Below are 18,186 nucleotides of genomic sequence, written 5' to 3'. Positions count from 1 at the left end.
TATTGCATGCAAAAGATAAAAGGCTATAAACAGAACTATAATACAACACCGATCGTTTGGTGTACCTTTTCATCTTCAGCTGGTTGAATGATAATAAACAAAGCATGCCGCTTGGACATGATAACATCTAGCCGGTTTAGGGCTTTATAATACCTGATTTGGTTAAATGTTTCAGGACAGAGGCCTCACTGGGGTCTGTCTCGGCATATTCTAACTTGTCTTCCCCTCCCCCTAACTTTTTTAATGAACAAACACGGGTCATTACATGTGTGGCTCCGAGAACAACTCGCTGTGGTAGGTCAAAGTGCAGGGAATTTGATATTACAACGGGAGCAGAATTTTGATTTATAGGTTTTGAGAAATCGTAAGATTCCTGCTCAAAAATAACCTCCTCATGGGAACTTTCATGCTTTTATATCATTGTCATATTTTCCTTGTCATTTTGAATTCTTTGTTTGCGCATATGCCACTAATTAATTTCTTTCCTTCTTTAGTTGGTTCAACGTATCAAGACTCTGTTGTTCATTTCAGTCTTATTCAATTAAAACCCAGGAGTGTTCCAATTTGAATATTTTGTCAAAACCCTCCTAGTACATACCGAAAGGTCGGCATTGTTAAAAGAAATGTCTGCTATTCCATCCAGTTGTTTCCTGCATGAAAAATTAGACTCATTGTGGACCTAACAGAGACAAGGAGAGCTTTGTTTTGCTTTCTGAAAGCAACTCAAATATATTGGCACATTTGGAGAGCTGCCACTTATCAAAATGCGGCGATATTACCGAAGCAGAGCTGATATTGAGAAGGGAGCGGGTACCGTACCCGCTCGTGGCTCGTCAGCGACCCGGTTTGCGAGCTTGACTATCTGCCTGAGACATGGACATTTATTTGGAAAATTTTGGCGAGCGGCAAAGTCGTGCCATACACTTGATGGGAAGATTGTGCCGGAGCGTCGCGGGGAGACGAGTCATTATAATTAAAGTGGTCGATGAAATAGTTCTTCTGTTTGGCAAAATCGCCGCTGTTGGCTCGCGTGAGTAGAGGATACCTATCTTTCGAGTTAGGAACCGAGTTAGGAACCAGTTAGGAACCGAGTTGGGAACCGAGTTAGGAACCGAGTTAGGAACTGAGTTGGGAGCCGAGTTGGGAACCGAGTTAGGAACCCATATATCGATTAGATATATATATGTATCGATTGTTTTTTCTTTCATCTGGGGAGAGATAAACTTCCTGTGTACCTGTAACAGTTGCCAGGTCGGAATCCATCAGTAGAAAGTGTCCATATTTCCACTGTATGAATATTATATCTACACCAGAACATAAACGCCGTACATTTTTAGACTGTACGTGATTTTAGCTCTCCTGTAGCTCACTAAACCTTCTATTTTATGTGGTAAATTCCTTAAGTCGCCGTCTTTCACCTCAGCTAGCCGCACTTCCATGCGATTGTTTGATTTTGCCAGGTTAATTCCTGAAAGTCACCGTTGTGGTTCAGAAACAGCAATTTTCAGGTAGATCGAAACCGATTAACGGTGTACATTTTGGAGATAAAAACGGATTCGAGTAATTCAGTCATCGCTGACAGGACAGTATGGCTGACGGCTGAAAACAGCATAACCAACTTTCCAGTAACGCCTCGGGCTCGTATCTCGCCTTCATATTTGTTCACTGCGATTTTCAATCTATCGAAGTCAAGCTTTTAAAGGCACACCACAGGATCTCTCTCAAGAGTTTGTAGCTGTTGCGTTTTCTTGGGGTCCAAAACACGATAAAATACAATAAATTTTTCACGGCTAAAATCAAAGACCTTCGCTCTACAATATCTCGGCCAAAAATCATCCAAATCGCGTTCGAATTGCTCGTTTTGGCAATACTTCTTTTGATAGCGGCTCTTTTAAAGGTGGCGATAAGCAACTATGTATTTGACCACTCGATCTTTCATGAGCCTGTGAAAACCTGCGATAATTGAGACCATTGCATGACTTAAATTTCGATGTCCGAGATTTGCTACGATCCAGGTTACAAGTACATAATAGCCTTAAATCACTTAATGACTTGCTTGTTTCCTTTGAATTCAGCAAACCTTTCTTTCCGCGACAGCATGGGGCGCGCGAAACCTAATGGGGTGCGAAAAGGAACAAATGAGAGGAGAGAGGAGCGGGAGTGGATGAAAACGCCAACAGAGGCTACACAAAGGCTGGGTAGCGGTCCTTTTCTTTTCGGGGCTCGCAATATCTTTTCCGCTCTTTCTCGTGCCCCTCTAGTCCACATTTGAACTTTAGTCTTAGAAAAACATGGTTTAAGTTTCGTTGTAAACTGCTTCATTGATTTATTGTTAGATCGATTAAAACAAAGTTATTACAAGAAAGTTGTTGAGCAATGAGTGGCCATCCCGACTATAACCTGACTGACTTCAAAATTCTTGGTTCAACTACAAATAGGGCATTCTATTTCTAACCAGGCAAAACCCCTAGTTTAGAGGTAAAGTGCTGATCGGAACTGATGCTAGGCTAATACAAAGACGATTTACTTTAAACAACAACAACAACAACAACAACAACAACAAAAAACAGCCAAAAATTTATCTCAAATCAATAACCAAATCGCCCAAAGTTTGCTTAACTCGCTTGCCAACTCGTTACTCGGTTCCTAACTCGGTTCCGAACTCGGTTCCTAACTCGGTTCCCAACTCGGTTCCTAACTAGGTTCCCAACTCGGTTCCTAACTAGGTTCCCAACTCGGTTGTTAGTTTATCTCGCGTAAGTACGATTATCCCTTAGGCTGTGGTGTATTTTTCTCCGTCCTCCGTTTCCATTAAGGTTGATATAAGGTTTCTACTTTCACAATTTTTATCTCGCCCGTCAACGTATAATTTCTAAGGAAAACCGAATCTTTGAAAAACACGTGATTTCAAGATATGGATGCACCGAGTGTCAGAGTGCGTCGGTTTTCTTTTTTACCTGGTTTCAAACGCAAGTAGATTAGCCTTTTTAGTCAGGATTGCCGTTTGGGCTCTTTTGAAGTGATTCGAGAATATATGGAAGCAAACAAAAGCTGTATCGATGAGCCGTCATTCTTCGAAAAACTATACTTCTAGTAAATTTGCCGGCGAGGTTAATTGATATATACAACGCTTAGGCAACAGCAGCCCAATATGTTTCAAATACTTGACCTTAAAAAAACGTGTTCACTTGTTCACCATCCATCTAAAGTATTACCTGTAACATTTAACGCAATCTGTGTTTATCCTATTCTATGGATGAGAGAACTTATTTCAGTGATTTTGTTGTTGCATCTATAGACCTAGCTATCTGCACTTCTCGCTGCAAGAACAAAATTGCTCGCCAAAATGTTCCTTATAAATCGGCAATAGAACTCGGGCAGATAGGCAAGCTCGCGAGCTGGGTCGCTGACGAGCCACGAATACCCGCTCTTAAGATCAACTCTGCTTCGGTAATATCGCCGCATTTTGATAAGTGACAGCTCGCCAAACGTGCCGATATATTTGAGTTGCTTTCAGAAAGCAAAACGAAGCTCTCCTTGTCTCTGCTGGATCCCGCACAATGAGTCTAATTTTTCATGCAGGAAACAACTGGATGGAATAGCAGACATTTTTTTTTAACAATGCGGACCTTTCGGTATGTGCTAGGAGGGTTTTGACAAAATATTCAAATTGAAACCCTCCTGCATGACAACTTCACGTCGATTTAAGTGTGTACCCACGTTTTGTGGGTCGTTAAGTATTCATATATTCATGCTATTGTTTAGACTCATTGCCGATTCATCGGTGTTCACGTCGGATGTCACTCGGGAATGTAAGACAACTATAGAAATCGGAAGGCCCTTTGAGGAAATGTGTGACAATTTCCTTTTGTTTATCATCTGAGAACGAACAATAGCTCAGTTCGATTCACAAAAAAAAACTTTTTAAAGCTGTCGGACTGCAACTTTTCTTTGATGATCTCTAAACTTTTAAAGTTTATTTTATGCTTATGATCAAGCACGCGCTTATCGGAACGATCTCGAATATCAAACGTAAACACGGCTGTCATTTCAGTTAATATCAAGAACTCAGGATGCTCAGCGTTTGCAGTAATGTAAAAAATCCAGGCCTCATTTATTTAAAGAAGAAAGTGAAATTCACCTAATAACTTTTTTACTTTGTAGGGAATAACTTCAATAATTCAAAATCAAAACGAGAAGGAGAAGTCGGCTGCGGAACTGTCAGACGGCGCGTCGTTGAGAAATCTCGACCACAGAAATTCATTCAGACCACATTTTACAGCCGTCAAATCGACCTTTTCGTTAAAAAAACAATACAAATAAAAAAGAAACGTTTTCGGGATGAATTTTCGTTCAGGAATCTCTGCAATAATACATGTACCTCCGGGAATTCACACACGCTTCGGACGAAGACGGCTTCGCATAAATTAACTTTGCAGTTCGAACTGCCGATCAACAAACAAACATCGAACTTCGGCCTACGTTGACCAAAAACCCTCGTTCAAGATCTCTTTTTGAAGCTCTCAAAATGCTCTATTTTCATAAATACAAATCGAACTTGGAAATGTTTTGCGAAAAAAACTAAATGCATGTAAAGTCCCAAGTCATTCTATGCAGTTTATTCACACATCAAGAACAAAAGGATACGATAATAAACTCTGCCGCTCGTGGTCGCATAATTGCGCTACTGTTCCATTTCTTTGAAGTCGCTTTAGGTCCTCATCCAAAAGATCTCATCTTTTTCCAAACGAATGAAACCGAACTTATTCAACACGTTTTCGGTGGCTCCGAAGTGAATGCCCAAAGGACTAAAAACGAGCCTTCAAGCTACAAAATCCAGCGGTTTTTCCCATTTCTGAATGACACACTTAAATCGGCGTGATAAGACTGAAATGAACAACAGAGTCTTGATACGTTGATAAATAAATACTGTGCCACAAAACGTCAAACATCAGATCACAAAATTACTATAAGAGGGAGAAAGGAAATTTTTCTCCAGCTTATTCTTTGTCTTGGAGAGAATTTTTAACAACTGATTTTATTCATACATACAAGAGAGGTAACGCTTTAAATTGAGCGTAGGATGAGTGTTGAATATATACCTTGAAATGAACAACAGTCAGTCTCACAAAACAAACACTGCTATAGCACATCATGGAAACGAAAAAAAGCTCAAGAGGTTCCATTTAAAATACCAATAAAAGGATAGATCTTCTCTAAAATATGGCTAAATGGCCAGAAATATTTACCTAGTGATTATTATTGTATTTCTAAAAGAGTTCGGTTCAGAAATGTGTCTATCGGTCTGACGGCTTTTTGTTTAGTTTCGATTGAAATCCGTGAATATTAGGGAAGTCGCGGAGCTCTGTACGGTACGCAGCGTAACGTGCCCACAAATTTTATACCATACATTAGTTGATTGGTGTTAGTGCTTTTGAGTTATAATAGACTTGATCCTAAGTCAGGTCCCACTTTTGTGAAAATAGGCTTTAACTACATGTATGTCAGGTTAAATGCATTCTGAAGTTTAGGAGTAGGTATTTTGAAAAAATCGTAGCTCAGTCAAAATTTCACAGAAAACAAAAGTTAAACATTTAAACTGATGATTATTGATAAATGCAACTTCAATGTGTAAAATATTCAAGCTGTTTGAGCAAGGAATGACGTTTTGGCAGCACCGGCAATGTATAGATAAATCGTAGAGTCCCAAAAGGTAAATTGGGTCGTTTTGAGGTCACCTTGTAAACCGTCACGCGAACAACGAAAAAAATCGCATTGAGCTCAGTAAATGTGATATTTGTTTATAGAATATAATGACTGATGTTCATTGAAAAAATCAGCGACATCGGTAAAAAGCCAAAATTTGCCTTATCCGTTCTTACGCGGACAGCCTCTTAAGTGCAACTGCTGGTTTTTCAAGTTTAATGGCCAAAAATGCAGTGAACCAATGACGATTGAGGCTGTTGTGTACAACAGTTGGCCATCATCCGCGGGAAACTCCAATCTGCTTTATCACAGATCATTTGAGGGGTTCTCTGTGAACATCCCACAGGGGACTATTAGAGTTGAATTATGGGTAGGTCAGTGTGGGAGCTATACCTTGGATGATGCTCACACTGGATATATCTCTGTCCCGAATAATAATCGAAGTAGTAGTTAAGCCTCAGTCTTAAAAAGTGACTCTTTAAACCAAACTGGTCTTGTTACTGGAATGAATTGTCATGCTTGTTGAGCTTCCAGGTAAACAACCAGTTGGAACTAAAACTCTGTACTAATATCATCGCTGTGAATGATAACCAATGATTTCGTTTTAATAATAATAATAATAATAATAATAATAATAATAATAATAATAATAATAATAATAATAATAACGGTTTATTAACAGCATATCCGCATAAAAAAATGTGGCTCCTCATCTGTGAAGGCCTACAATACTAATTATTTAATATTTAATACTAATTGCCAACGAGTCACCCTCGAGAGGACGCGAGGGTGACGAGGCGGCATCATTATAAAGCCGACGCGCGAGTTAGTTTTGGTACAGGCAGAAAAAATCTCGAATGAAAATGTAACCATAAGGTTAGCATAAGGTAATGTAAGAGTAACATCGCGGTATTTTTTATCTAAACCAATCACATCAGGAGTATCATGGTCGGCGAGCGCTAGTACCCAGATTCTTCTTACATACGCGTGAACTAGCGTACTTAAATCTTATAAACAATATGGTATATTCAAATTGCAAGCTAATACGGACAATAGTAGGCCAGTGTCATTATTTGAATTCATGTGGTCGGTAACATAATATGAACAATAAAGATATCATTCCAAACTGATACACTGCCGACCAAAACGAATCCTTAATTATAGGGATTTGCAAAATATTTTAGATTTCACCGTTTTCTAGTCAAATTGAGTGTTTTTATTTTTTTGTTGATGTTTAGGTTCTGTTTGAGGGAGATGCACGTTGGAGATGTTTGAATACAGGAGAAATATTTCAAGTCAATTGCAGCTTAGCTTTGTGCCATTCTTCTATTTTCTTTTAAATACCGTACTTGTGGCTCATTAATTTGATAAATTGGATTGAAAAGCTCATTTTTATTGTAAAATTATGTTATTCCTAGGTTGATAGCTATTCTTATACACATTAAAGTTGTTTTAATTGGTTTTTGTATAAACTCAAACAGGTAATGCAAGGGCCGCAGATGTTTCACCTCTAATCTACCTCACAAGTTTAGTTCTTATAGACATTCTAGACAACAAAGAATAGCATGAGAGTTTTGCAATGCTTTATTAAACAATGATTCAGTTTGAAAAATGTTTTGTAGTCTGGTTACTTCTTAATTTTCATTCGGCACGCAACTGTGACACTTTTTACTCGTTGACACTCTACCGGCAGGTATTACTAGTTAATGCTAATTAATACTGCCTTATAGGCGTTCTTGTAAAGCGAAGTCAGCAAGATCTACTAACATTTCTCTAATTTCAATAAAGCAACTATTCCTTTCGCGCTTGTTAGGTATATGACTACAGCCAGCTCGGCGCTCAGTACGCCTCGATGGCTTGATCTATCATCTCATATCCAACGCGCGCTTGTGGAATAATTGTGCAGTCATTAGCTAACAAGAAAAATACCAGACATCATAGCAATTATTTTAGAAAACCGAATTGTCCAATAAGTGACTGACCGTAAATGAAATAATCAAAGAGCCAGTGATGGCGTTCTAGTATTTCTCTACAGTTATGTAACTTCGATTATTACGGGCTCAATCTTATTCCCGACATCCCGTTATTACGGGCAGGAGTTGAAATTACTTTAGAAATTATTTTAGGGAACCGAGTTCTCTAAGTGACTGACCGTGAACCAAAAAAAAAAAAAGAATAAAAGAACCAGTGATAGCGTTTCTAGTATTTCTCTACAGTTATATAACTTCGAAAACTACGGGTTCTCTCTTATTACGGCTCTCCTGTTATTACGAATAGCAGTTGAAATTCCAGCGAAAATTTAGCGCACAAGGCGATTGATCCACAAAATGTATTGTCCCTCTGACAACTGTAGTTAACTTTGTGTTTAATGGAAACAGTCTTCTACTTGAGTGAAAGTTGTTAAAAACGGGAAACTGCTGTGTAAATATGGTTATATAAATGTCCTGTTTTTAAAGCTGGTTTGTTTGTAAATGTTTAGAAATGTCCACCGACTAATTTCCATTTTGAACTCTTTTGGCTGGCTCATGTTTCAAACTTTTTTTAAGGATGTCATTAGTTTTAAGGGTACATCAGCTAAGCAGTGAACGTAGTTTAAGACTACTTTAAAGAAAAGGTTGCACTCGATTTCTACGAAACTGACAACGACCAAGGATAAAAGAGCAACATGGAAAACAGCAGCAACAATATTTGACACAGTTTTTCCGAAATTCAGGGCTTAGAAAGGCATATACGGTGGGATTTAAACACGAGCTTAATGCCTGCGCTATGAAACACAACATTTGTAACATAAGATTGTTTTCAAGGACGCCGTAGACTCGGAGCAATTCCACAACAAAATTAAATCCCCAGCACCCGGCAAAGACAAGAAGCGCCATGACCATCAAACGAATTGTTCTTACTTTACACTTAGCAACAGCGCCGTGAATTTCCCTACTCTTGCTTCTTTTCCATAAATTAACTGCACTCTTTGTGTAGGTTACCAACATGTACGTGAAAGGAATAAGAAAAGCCGTGATGAAAAACAACGTTTTTGACATCTGTGTTTTCCAAGTCGAAGACCAGTTACAGAAAGTGTATTTACGACACTTCTCGGTTGCCGCGTTTTTCTCTTTCCAGCATACTTCTTCAGAATTTGATTCAACGGTAAAAATAAACGGCATAGCGGTCACGAAGGCGTACAACCAAACACTCCCAATTAAAAGTAGGTAGGTTTTCAAATACTGAGGCGCAAGACTCTTAAAAGGTTGTGAAATGTTTCTGTGTCGATCCCAAGCAATGGCGGCCAAACTGCTGAAAATTGCAGCGGCACATGAATGTTCTATGAACACGAAGGCTTTGCATGATAACTGGGGCGAATTCTCCAATCCGATAATTGTCAACAATGGTACTGCTACATGATAAAGAACATGAGTCAGCGATAAATGAAAGATCAGAAAACTTGAAATACTTGTACGTATCTTTCGGCTTCGTAACATAACGTAGATGACGAGAAGATTGAGAAGGACTCCGCAGCCAATCAGAACACAGTAAGTTATAGCCCACAAAAATACGAAGTTTCCTAGGGACAAGTCCAGCTCCTGAGACGAAGCGTTCGTGGCACTATCGTTTGTCCAATTTGCTAATACTTCGCTCATTTTGACGCAGCGGACACCTTCTCTGCATGAGGGTAGAAAGCAGTTTGACTAAGTTGACTTTAAGCTGTTTTCGCTCGGAGCAATGCAAGAAATTAACGATCCTTGAGCCAAGTGCTGTACTGATGTGACTCTACCATCGAGTCTGTGGGTCAAATCCTGAAGAGTCCCGTTCAACTAGAAACTACTGAGCGGTACTTTCCTGTGGTGCTATTAAATCTTTATACTGTACAAGGTGTTGGAACTTTTGAGCCAGCGAGTGAGCACCAACTTTAAGTCCTGTTGTTTGCTTCGCAATATTCTGCCGAATTTTAGAGTTTGGAGTTGAACGAACCGAAATACCGAGCTGTTTTGGTCTCGTAAATTTCCATTTAATTCGCCGAACCGAAGAGCAAGGGTTTTTATGTAAATTGAGAAGTAATTAATTTCTGGCACCGCAAAGGATTGGCAAAACAGCTAAGTAAATAGAAACAACTTCAAACAATGAAAGACGGGAATCAAAGTGGAGGGTTTAGCTTACACACAAGGACAAGCGTTTTATCTAGCAGAAGAAAAAATTAATTTAAATGTCGCAGAAGCTTTTTTTTTGATCGACCTACAGCAAAGGAAAAGCAAGCAGATCTGATAAAAACAGAAAGTAAACTTTATGTATAAAACAAGACAAGCTCTTTATTATTATTATTATTATTATTATTATTATTATTATTATTATTATTATTATTATTATTAAATTGTAGGAATATTTCAATTATTTCTCAAATACCTGTCTGTCAATAATTGTTGCCACGGTAGCATTAAATTCAAGAAATAATGAGTCATGACCACAATGATGACTAACCAGCTCAAATTAATTTCTGAAAGTTTTATGGCACTTCCTCAAATATTGAGAAAAAAAAGTTCTAAACGTCCAACGTGGGTGCGAGCAGAACCCACTTCCCCTCGCTCTTTATCAGGTTAAAGTACCTTCTACATCCTGTACCTGTAGCTATAGATAGCCCGAAATGTAGTGGAAAATAGTTTATAATTTCCGAAAGCTTGATGAAATTGTCTTGTTTTACTTTTTAATTCTGGGTCAGTGTAGATGGTCTGAAGTGTTCCGGTTAAACCTAAAATTGTTAAGAGAACGCAAAAATAACACCATGTTATAAAAATAGCACATCAAGACAACAGCGAAAAGATAAAAGTATGTAGATAACCTAGTAGGTGACTAGCGGCCCCGTTTTCCGTTCAAAGATACGTGCAGTGGAATCCCGATATAACGTAGTACAAAGGGACTGGGAATTACGTTCGTGATATATGGTTTCAAATCCAGTTATAACAGACTTGTGGGGAACGACAAAAATCGTCATTATATCGGGTTTCAGCTAAAAATTGCGTATCGTTTCGACTAAGAAGGAAAACGAAAACTTTAGACCTTAAGCTTCGTCGCGTTTCCTCTCTTAAGCCAGCGACACAATTGGCGATTTTATATGCCGATCGCTGCGATCGGCGAAAATCGCCAGGTGTGCCCGGTGCAGCGAATGGGATTTTCGCCGATCGCCACGATCGGCGTATAAAATCGCTTATATCTGGCATGTCAGATATCGGCGATTTAATTCGCCGGCTTTCGCCAAGTGTGTCTTTCCCGCGATTTTCTACGTTTTTTGCTGCGAATCCTCCCACTCATGTCCAATACACCCAATCTTAGTTGAATCGTCAGTAAGCGAAGACGATTCGACTCACCAGAAGTCAGGTCGTAAATCAATGCTTCGCAAGGCCGCTATCGATCGATTCGTTTGCCCTTGCAGTCGACCCGTCTTACCGGAAGTCGATTCGCTTGCGGGCTATGAGGGAGGGCAGAAAATGTCGACGATTCGACTCGAATCACTCGAATTGATCAATTCGTTTGCCCTTGTAGTCGACAAAGACGATTCGACTCACCGGAAGTCAGGTCGTGAATAAATGCTTCGTAAGGCCGCTATCGATCGATTCGTTTGCCCTTGCAGTCGACCCGTCTTGCCGGAAGTCGATTTGCTTGCGGGCTATGAAGGAGGGCAGAAAATGTTGACGATTCGACTCGATTCGTTTCCCTTTGCAGTCGACCCGTCTTGCCGGAAGTCGATTCGCTTGCGGGCTATGAAGGAGGGCAGAAAATGTTGACGATTCGACTCGAATCGATCGATTCGTTTGCCCTTGCAGTCGACCCGTCTTACCGGAAGTCGATTCGCTTGCGGGCTATGAGGGAGGGCAGAAAATGTCGACGATTCGACTCGATTCGACTCGAATCGCTCGAATTGATCGATTCGTTTGCCCTTGTAGTCGACCCGTCTTACCGGGAAGGTAACAAAGAAGGCAGGTAGAAAAGCGTGTATATGCTCGTTCTTAAAGCGTTTGCGCGGGAAAGAGCGTGTACACGAGAAAGGAAATATACATCAACCTTCCTCGTTCTTAAAGCGTTTGCGCGAGAAAGAGCGTGGGCACGAGAAAGGAAATATACATCAACCTTCCTCGTTCTTAAAGCGTTTGCGCGAAAAAGGAAATATATATATGAACATCCCGGAGAGAGCGAATATAGATGAACCTCCCTGAGAAAGGAAATATACATGAATATTCCTCGTTCTTAAAACCTGTTAGACCGTGCAACGAAATTTACATAAAACCTTCCTTGAGTTCCTGAGGGCCTGGGGACGAGGCTGCGATTTTCAGCAAAGGACGCGTGCATGTGAACTATGGCTGGCTTTTTGAAAGACCACAAGCGGTTATTTCGGTTTTCTTCTGATCTTAATTTCGTGAGAAGAAGTTTTTTTTAAATTATCTGCGTTGACATCAGTTGCTAAGAGGTATGTGTGTGGAGAAAAAGAGGTCACTGTCAGTGGGAAGCGAAAGAATTTGGATGGCGACGAGATCTTTGTTGGTGAATCGGAGAGCCTTTTTTATTTGTATCCAACTGAACATTGTTATTCATCAAAACAGTTAACCAGCAGTTACTGTTTTTTCAAATTTTGTTCTAGTTGTGATTATTTGGGAATAGGACTTTCTGTCATCCAATTCTGTCTGTCATCATACTCGTGAATAACAATCACAGAACAAATTAGACTCTACTCACTCCTATTACCATATTACCCTATTTCCAGCAACAATCCGCCTTCCGGTTGAAAGAACGCCTACGCGAAAGTTTGAGCAGTGATTTTGAATTAAGATTTTTCGCCAGAAGTGCTTATAATCTAATTCCTACACCGTTTCCTAACGGCAAGTAACCATAGCCTTTACGCTTGCTGCGCCTAAAGGTCGATTTCCACTGTCGCGTAAATTTAAAGTGCGTACGGGCGTGAATTTCATGACTGGCTTTACGGGCGTAAACATGGTAAATAAAATTAGAGTCGATGTATGAATAGCCTCCCACGCAGTCGTTTTTAGGGGACTCGTATTACCTCCTTCCCATAATAATAATACGAGTCCCCTAAAAACGACTGCGTGGGAGGCTAATGTATGAAAGGCCGGCGCGTAAATAAATTTGCACGCGCTCGCATACGTAAGCTTCCAGGCCTGAAAACCCACCCTTCTCCAAGCGTAGCCAGAGAATTTTTCTTCAAACAGAGGTTGTCTCAGTAAACTACAATTTTTCAAGCCTGTTTCAAACAGATCCGGGCCTTTACTTCAAGTAAAGAGAGAATTTCCTCAAAACAATCTGCAAATCTGACACGTAAACGTACCTTACACGCGTGACAGATTTACTCACCGCGCGCGGTTTATTATTTCATTGCTTCATATTTTATACTGTCAATCAATTTAGTTTAACGTAGTTCCGCTATTGCGCAAATATTTGTCAGCTATATAAGCGTATGCCCCAATGTAAATTTCTATTGTACCTGAAGAAGGCTCGGTTTGGCCAGCCGAAATATAGTAACCTTTAAACCGTATTTCTACGTTGTATCGGTCTCTGCTTCTTGTATCGTTTTTTTACAGCATGACGCATAGGTTGACCCAATCGACTTCCGGTTAGACGGGTCGATTGTAGAGCAAACAAATCGATCGATTCGAGTCGAATCGTCGACATTTTCTACCCTCCCTCAAGGCTGGCTTGCCGTGTTTTTACTAAGTGTCTAGCCAATCGACTTCCGGTAAGACGGATCGACTACAAGGGCAAACGAATCGATCGATTCGAGTCAAATCGAGTTGAATCGTCGACATTTTCTACCCTCCCTCAAGGCTGGCTTGCCGTGTTTTTACCAAGTGTTTAGCCAATCGACTTCCGGTAAGACGGATCGACTACAAGGGCAAACGAATCGATCGATTCGAGTCGAATCGAGTCGAATCGTCGACATTTTCTATCCTCCCCCAAGGCTGGCTTGCCGTGTTTTGACTAAGTGTCTAGCCAATCGACTTCCGGTTAGACGGGTCGACTACAAGGGCAAACGAATCGATCGATTCGAGTCGAATCGTAGACATTTTCTACCCTCCCTCAAGGCCGGCTTACCGTGTTTTAACAAAGTGTCTAGCAAATCGACTTCCGGTTAGACGGGTTGACTGTAGGGCAAACGAATCGATCGATTCGAGTCGAATCGAGTCGAATCGTCAACATTTTCTACCCTCCCTCAAGGCTGGCTTACCGTGTTTTCGCTAAGTGTCTAGCCAATTGACTTCCGGTAAGACGGGTCGACTGTAAGGCAAACGAATCGATCGATCCGAGTCGATTCGAGTCGAATCGTCGACATTTTCTACCCTCCCTCAAGGCTGGCTTACCGTGTTTTTACCAAGTGTCTAGCCAATCGACTTCCGGTAAGACGGATCGACTACAAGGGCAAACGAATCGATCGATTCGAGTCGAATCGTCGACATTTTCTACCCTCCCTCAAGGCAAGCTTACCGTGTTTTTACTATAAGTGTCTAGCCAATCGACTTCCGGTTAGACGGATCGACTACAAGGGCAAACGAATCAATCGATTCGAGTCGAATCGCCATAATCCCAGACGAATCGAGTCAGATTGGGTGTATTGGACAACCCTCTGCGAATCGCCAGTAAAGTCAACCCATCAGATTGGGCCATTTTATAACATGAGTTTTCAAAACTGCCACATCGCCGCGATCGCTGAAAAAAATCGCCAGGTGTGTCCGCATCAATCGGTGGCGAAAATCGCGATCAAATTCGCCGCGATCGGCGTATAAAATGGCAAGGTGTTTCGCTGGCTTCAGGAAGATGGAATTGGCAGAAGCGCATATGTCATCATGATGTCCTCTTGCAGTATATGGTGAGCTGGATTTTCCTCTGTTGATTTGTTTCCCGTTCACCATCAGTCATTGATGACATTTTTACGTCATATAGCGGGGTAAATTTTGCGTGGTAGAAGTTAGTGATTCTGGGTTGTGCTCTCTATAACGGGGATTTCGTTGTATCGAATTTCCTTAAATTTAGGCATTTTACAGTCCTTTATAACCCCGTGTCATTGTGAAAATCGTATTTGCTCGAATTAATATTACATGTACCGCCATGGAAGGGCAACAAGCCTATCGAGGGAGTCCTGAGTGAGTAGAGAAATCCTATTTTATCCGCCTCGCCTCCCCCACGCTATACAACCCGACGACGTATTTGCTCGAATTAATGTTACATATACCACCATGGAAGGGCAACAAACCTATCGAGGGGATCCTGAGTGAGTGGAAAAAGCTTATTTTATCCCCCTCGCCTCCCCCCTCAGTTAGAGTTTTGGCGCTCTTTGCGATCTCTACTATGACACGGGAAAATAGGAGACTGTAAACAGTTCACTTTAAATCGGAATTTTGTTCCATACGACACTGTAAATTTTTCTGGGCTGAAGAATATTGTAAATGGTTTGAACCCAGGAGTCATGTCAGAAGTACGTAAATTATGATCATCCGGGTGAGTGTAGTCCTGAGAAGGACTGTTTGTGGTGACTTTGACTGACGTTTCGACAACCTGAGCGGAAGTCATCTTCAGAGTCAAGTGAATTGTGGAACGTCAGTAGGTGGTATATACGTCTCTGGTTGTTAACCTGATTGGTCAACGAAGTCCAGGTGTCATTGGTCGTTTGTCAGTAAGCCGTGATGTTATTGACTGTGAAGACTGTAAACAGTGATTGGTGCGTTTCGATCCGTCTTTTGTTAGTCAAAAAGTCCGTGGGTCTATTGTTAGTAAAATGTCTATTGTTTGTCTGTTTCGTTGTTGTTGTCAATAACTCGTTTGTATGGTGCAGATAGGTGTAGGCAACGGTTGAGTGGCGTTTGTTCTAAGTTAGTAAACCAGCTTTCCAGAGTGAGTCGTTGATAGTAATTTGTACGGTAGGTAATGCACTTGGCAGAGCCCCAGTCGATTCTGTGGTTCGTTTGTAAATGGTGCTCAGCAATGTGATTGTTGATATTACCATTTGTAGTTGCTCGTTTGTGTTCAGTCAGTCGTACGTTTAAATTTCTGCCGGTCCACTAATATAAGTGGCCTAGCAGTCGCAGTATTTGATCTTGCAAACTGCTATCTGTCTGCGGCTCAGTTCGTCTTTGTCCTTTCCTTTCGTTAAAAGTTGTCGTAAAGTGGTTATAGGTTTGTGAGCTACACGGATATTGTAGGGTTGTAGAATCCGTACGATAGTCTCAGAAGTGCCCCTTACGTAAAGTATAGTTACAGTAGTTACGGAAGTCGCGTAGTTGTTTGTGACGTTAGGTTCAGTGTTCTTGTGAGTGTTACGTCTAACAAAGCCCTTGTTATAGTTGTTCTTGTTGAAAACGTTGTCTAAGTAGTTGTTTTCGTCTGCGAGTCTGTCAGGTGAGTCACAAACCAGTTGTGCTCGCCTTGTTAAGGTCTCACAGTCCTTGCTTTGTGAGAAGTAGGGTTGCAGGATGACTGGTCCAGTGGTCTGTCAGTATGTGTTGGTTTCCTGTAAACCGTAGTACTTAGTTTGTTGTCGTTGTTGTTACGGGTAACTAAGCAGTCTAGAAAAGGTATTTTACCATTTTCTTCGATCTCCTTAGTAAACTGTATGTCAGCGTTCTGTCTGTTAAGGTGTTCGTAAAAATCGTCGATTTCGTCTTTCTGTACTGCTATAAAGGTGTCGTCTACGTACCGTAACCAGAGCGGTAGTGTCCGTTTGTAGGTTGCTAGGGCTTGTTCCTCGACTGTGTTCTGCATGACAATTTCTGCTACAACAACAGAAACTGGTGAGCCCATAGCTGTTCCGTGTAACTGTTTGTAGTGCTTTCCGTTGTACTGGAAGTACGTGGGCGTTAAGCAGAGGTTCAGTAAGTCCATTAACTCATCTGCTGTGGAGTTCTCGATGGCGGTAGCAGTACAGTCTAGAGCCAGTTGTAGTGGAATACTGGTGAACAGTGATTTCACATCAAAAGACGCAAGTTTGTAGTCGTCAGGTATTTGTACTGTCTTGATAGCGTCAATGAAGGTCTCGGTAGACTGTAGTTTGTGTCGGGATTCGTTTGTCAACGGTTTCAGTATAGTAGTCAAGTATTTGGATATTTTGTAAGTTGGGGACCCTCAGAACGAGACTATGGGTCGCATGGGTATGTTAGGTTTGTGTAGTTTAAGGTAGTCCGTAGAGTTTAGGTGGTTGCGGTAAGCGGCACCTCAGTCTGTTGTAACGTTGTATGTCAATAACGTCAGTTTTCTTAAGGTCAAGTAGTTTACTGTTAAGTTTACGTTGAAGTGATGGTGTCGGGCCTCGTTTCAGTTCTTCGTATTTCTGTTTGTCTTTAACTAGAGTGTCCATTTTGTCGTAGTAGTCTGTCTTGTCCGTAACAACAGTCACTCGTCCTTTGTCAGCGGGGAGTATGACGACGTTTTTGTCAGTTCTCAGTCGTTTCAGTGCTTGTCGTTCGTCTTTAGTCAAGTTACTGTCAGTTAGGGAGGATGATTGTATAGTAGAAGCAATTCTCCTTCTGATGTTATCCTTGGCCGATTCTGAAAGTTCTCTCTGACGAGACAGAACCGCCTCAACACTAGATACAATAGCCTCAGTCGGTATGTGTTTAGGCGTCACTGAGTGTTTCAGTCCGTAGGAGAGTACCTGGGTTTCAGTCTTGTCTAAAGAACGGGAAAAAATATTCCTGACCCAGTTGTCGTCCGTCTTGTGTCGTTTTTTGTCTTTAGTACGTTGTCGTCGTGTAAGTTTCTGTTGAGTTTGGTTGCGGTGTTGTTCTTCGGTTTTGATTGTCGGCAATAGTCAGTACAGTGTCATATAACTTTGTCGGTATGGCGGAGTTGTTTAAGTTTGTCAAGTCGTTGTTGTAATTTGTTGTTGTAGAAGTTCAGTCTTCTGTGACAGTCGTTAATCTGCGCTCGGATCAATCGTCTACAGGTGGCTTTGACGATCTGAATGGCCTCTTTGGTGTTCAACGGAGACTTAAGTCTAAGTCCGGCCGGAACAAGGCTAAGATCTTTGCAGCGGTGGTTAAACCAGAGTTGTTGTCGTATACGTCTGACATTGCTTGCATAACTGATGTAGTTGTTAAAAAGTCGTTCGCTCTGTCGTCCAAAGGAAAGTAAAATTGTAAATGGTTTGAGCCCAAGAATATTGTTCGTTATACCAGGGACTTCGTTAGGAGTTTATTTTATGGGGCAGTGGGTCAGTCTTATAACGAGTAGCCCTGAGACAAAAAAAGGGACTCAGCAGACTGCTGGGCTGAGATGGACACCCGCAGGGAGGGGTGGGTGACTCAGATAAACAAATCTCCTCGTTGAGTACTTTAAATAGATGCCTGTCCATACGTAATGTCATACCTTACACAAAAAAGTTTCCTCTTTCTTTGTTTTGGTTCTTGTTATTAAAGCATTACAGGCCACGCCACTTTCCCTGGCACAGCGCCTTGGAGTCCTGCTGTGCGCTGATATGAAACATGTGCGTCAATG

This window comes from Pavona decussata, unplaced genomic scaffold (assembly GCF_977016875.1).
Source record: "Pavona decussata unplaced genomic scaffold, jaPavDecu1.1 SCAFFOLD_51, whole genome shotgun sequence".
Lineage (NCBI taxonomy): Eukaryota > Metazoa > Cnidaria > Anthozoa > Scleractinia > Agariciidae > Pavona > Pavona decussata.
This window is presented reverse-complemented; position numbering follows the sequence as displayed.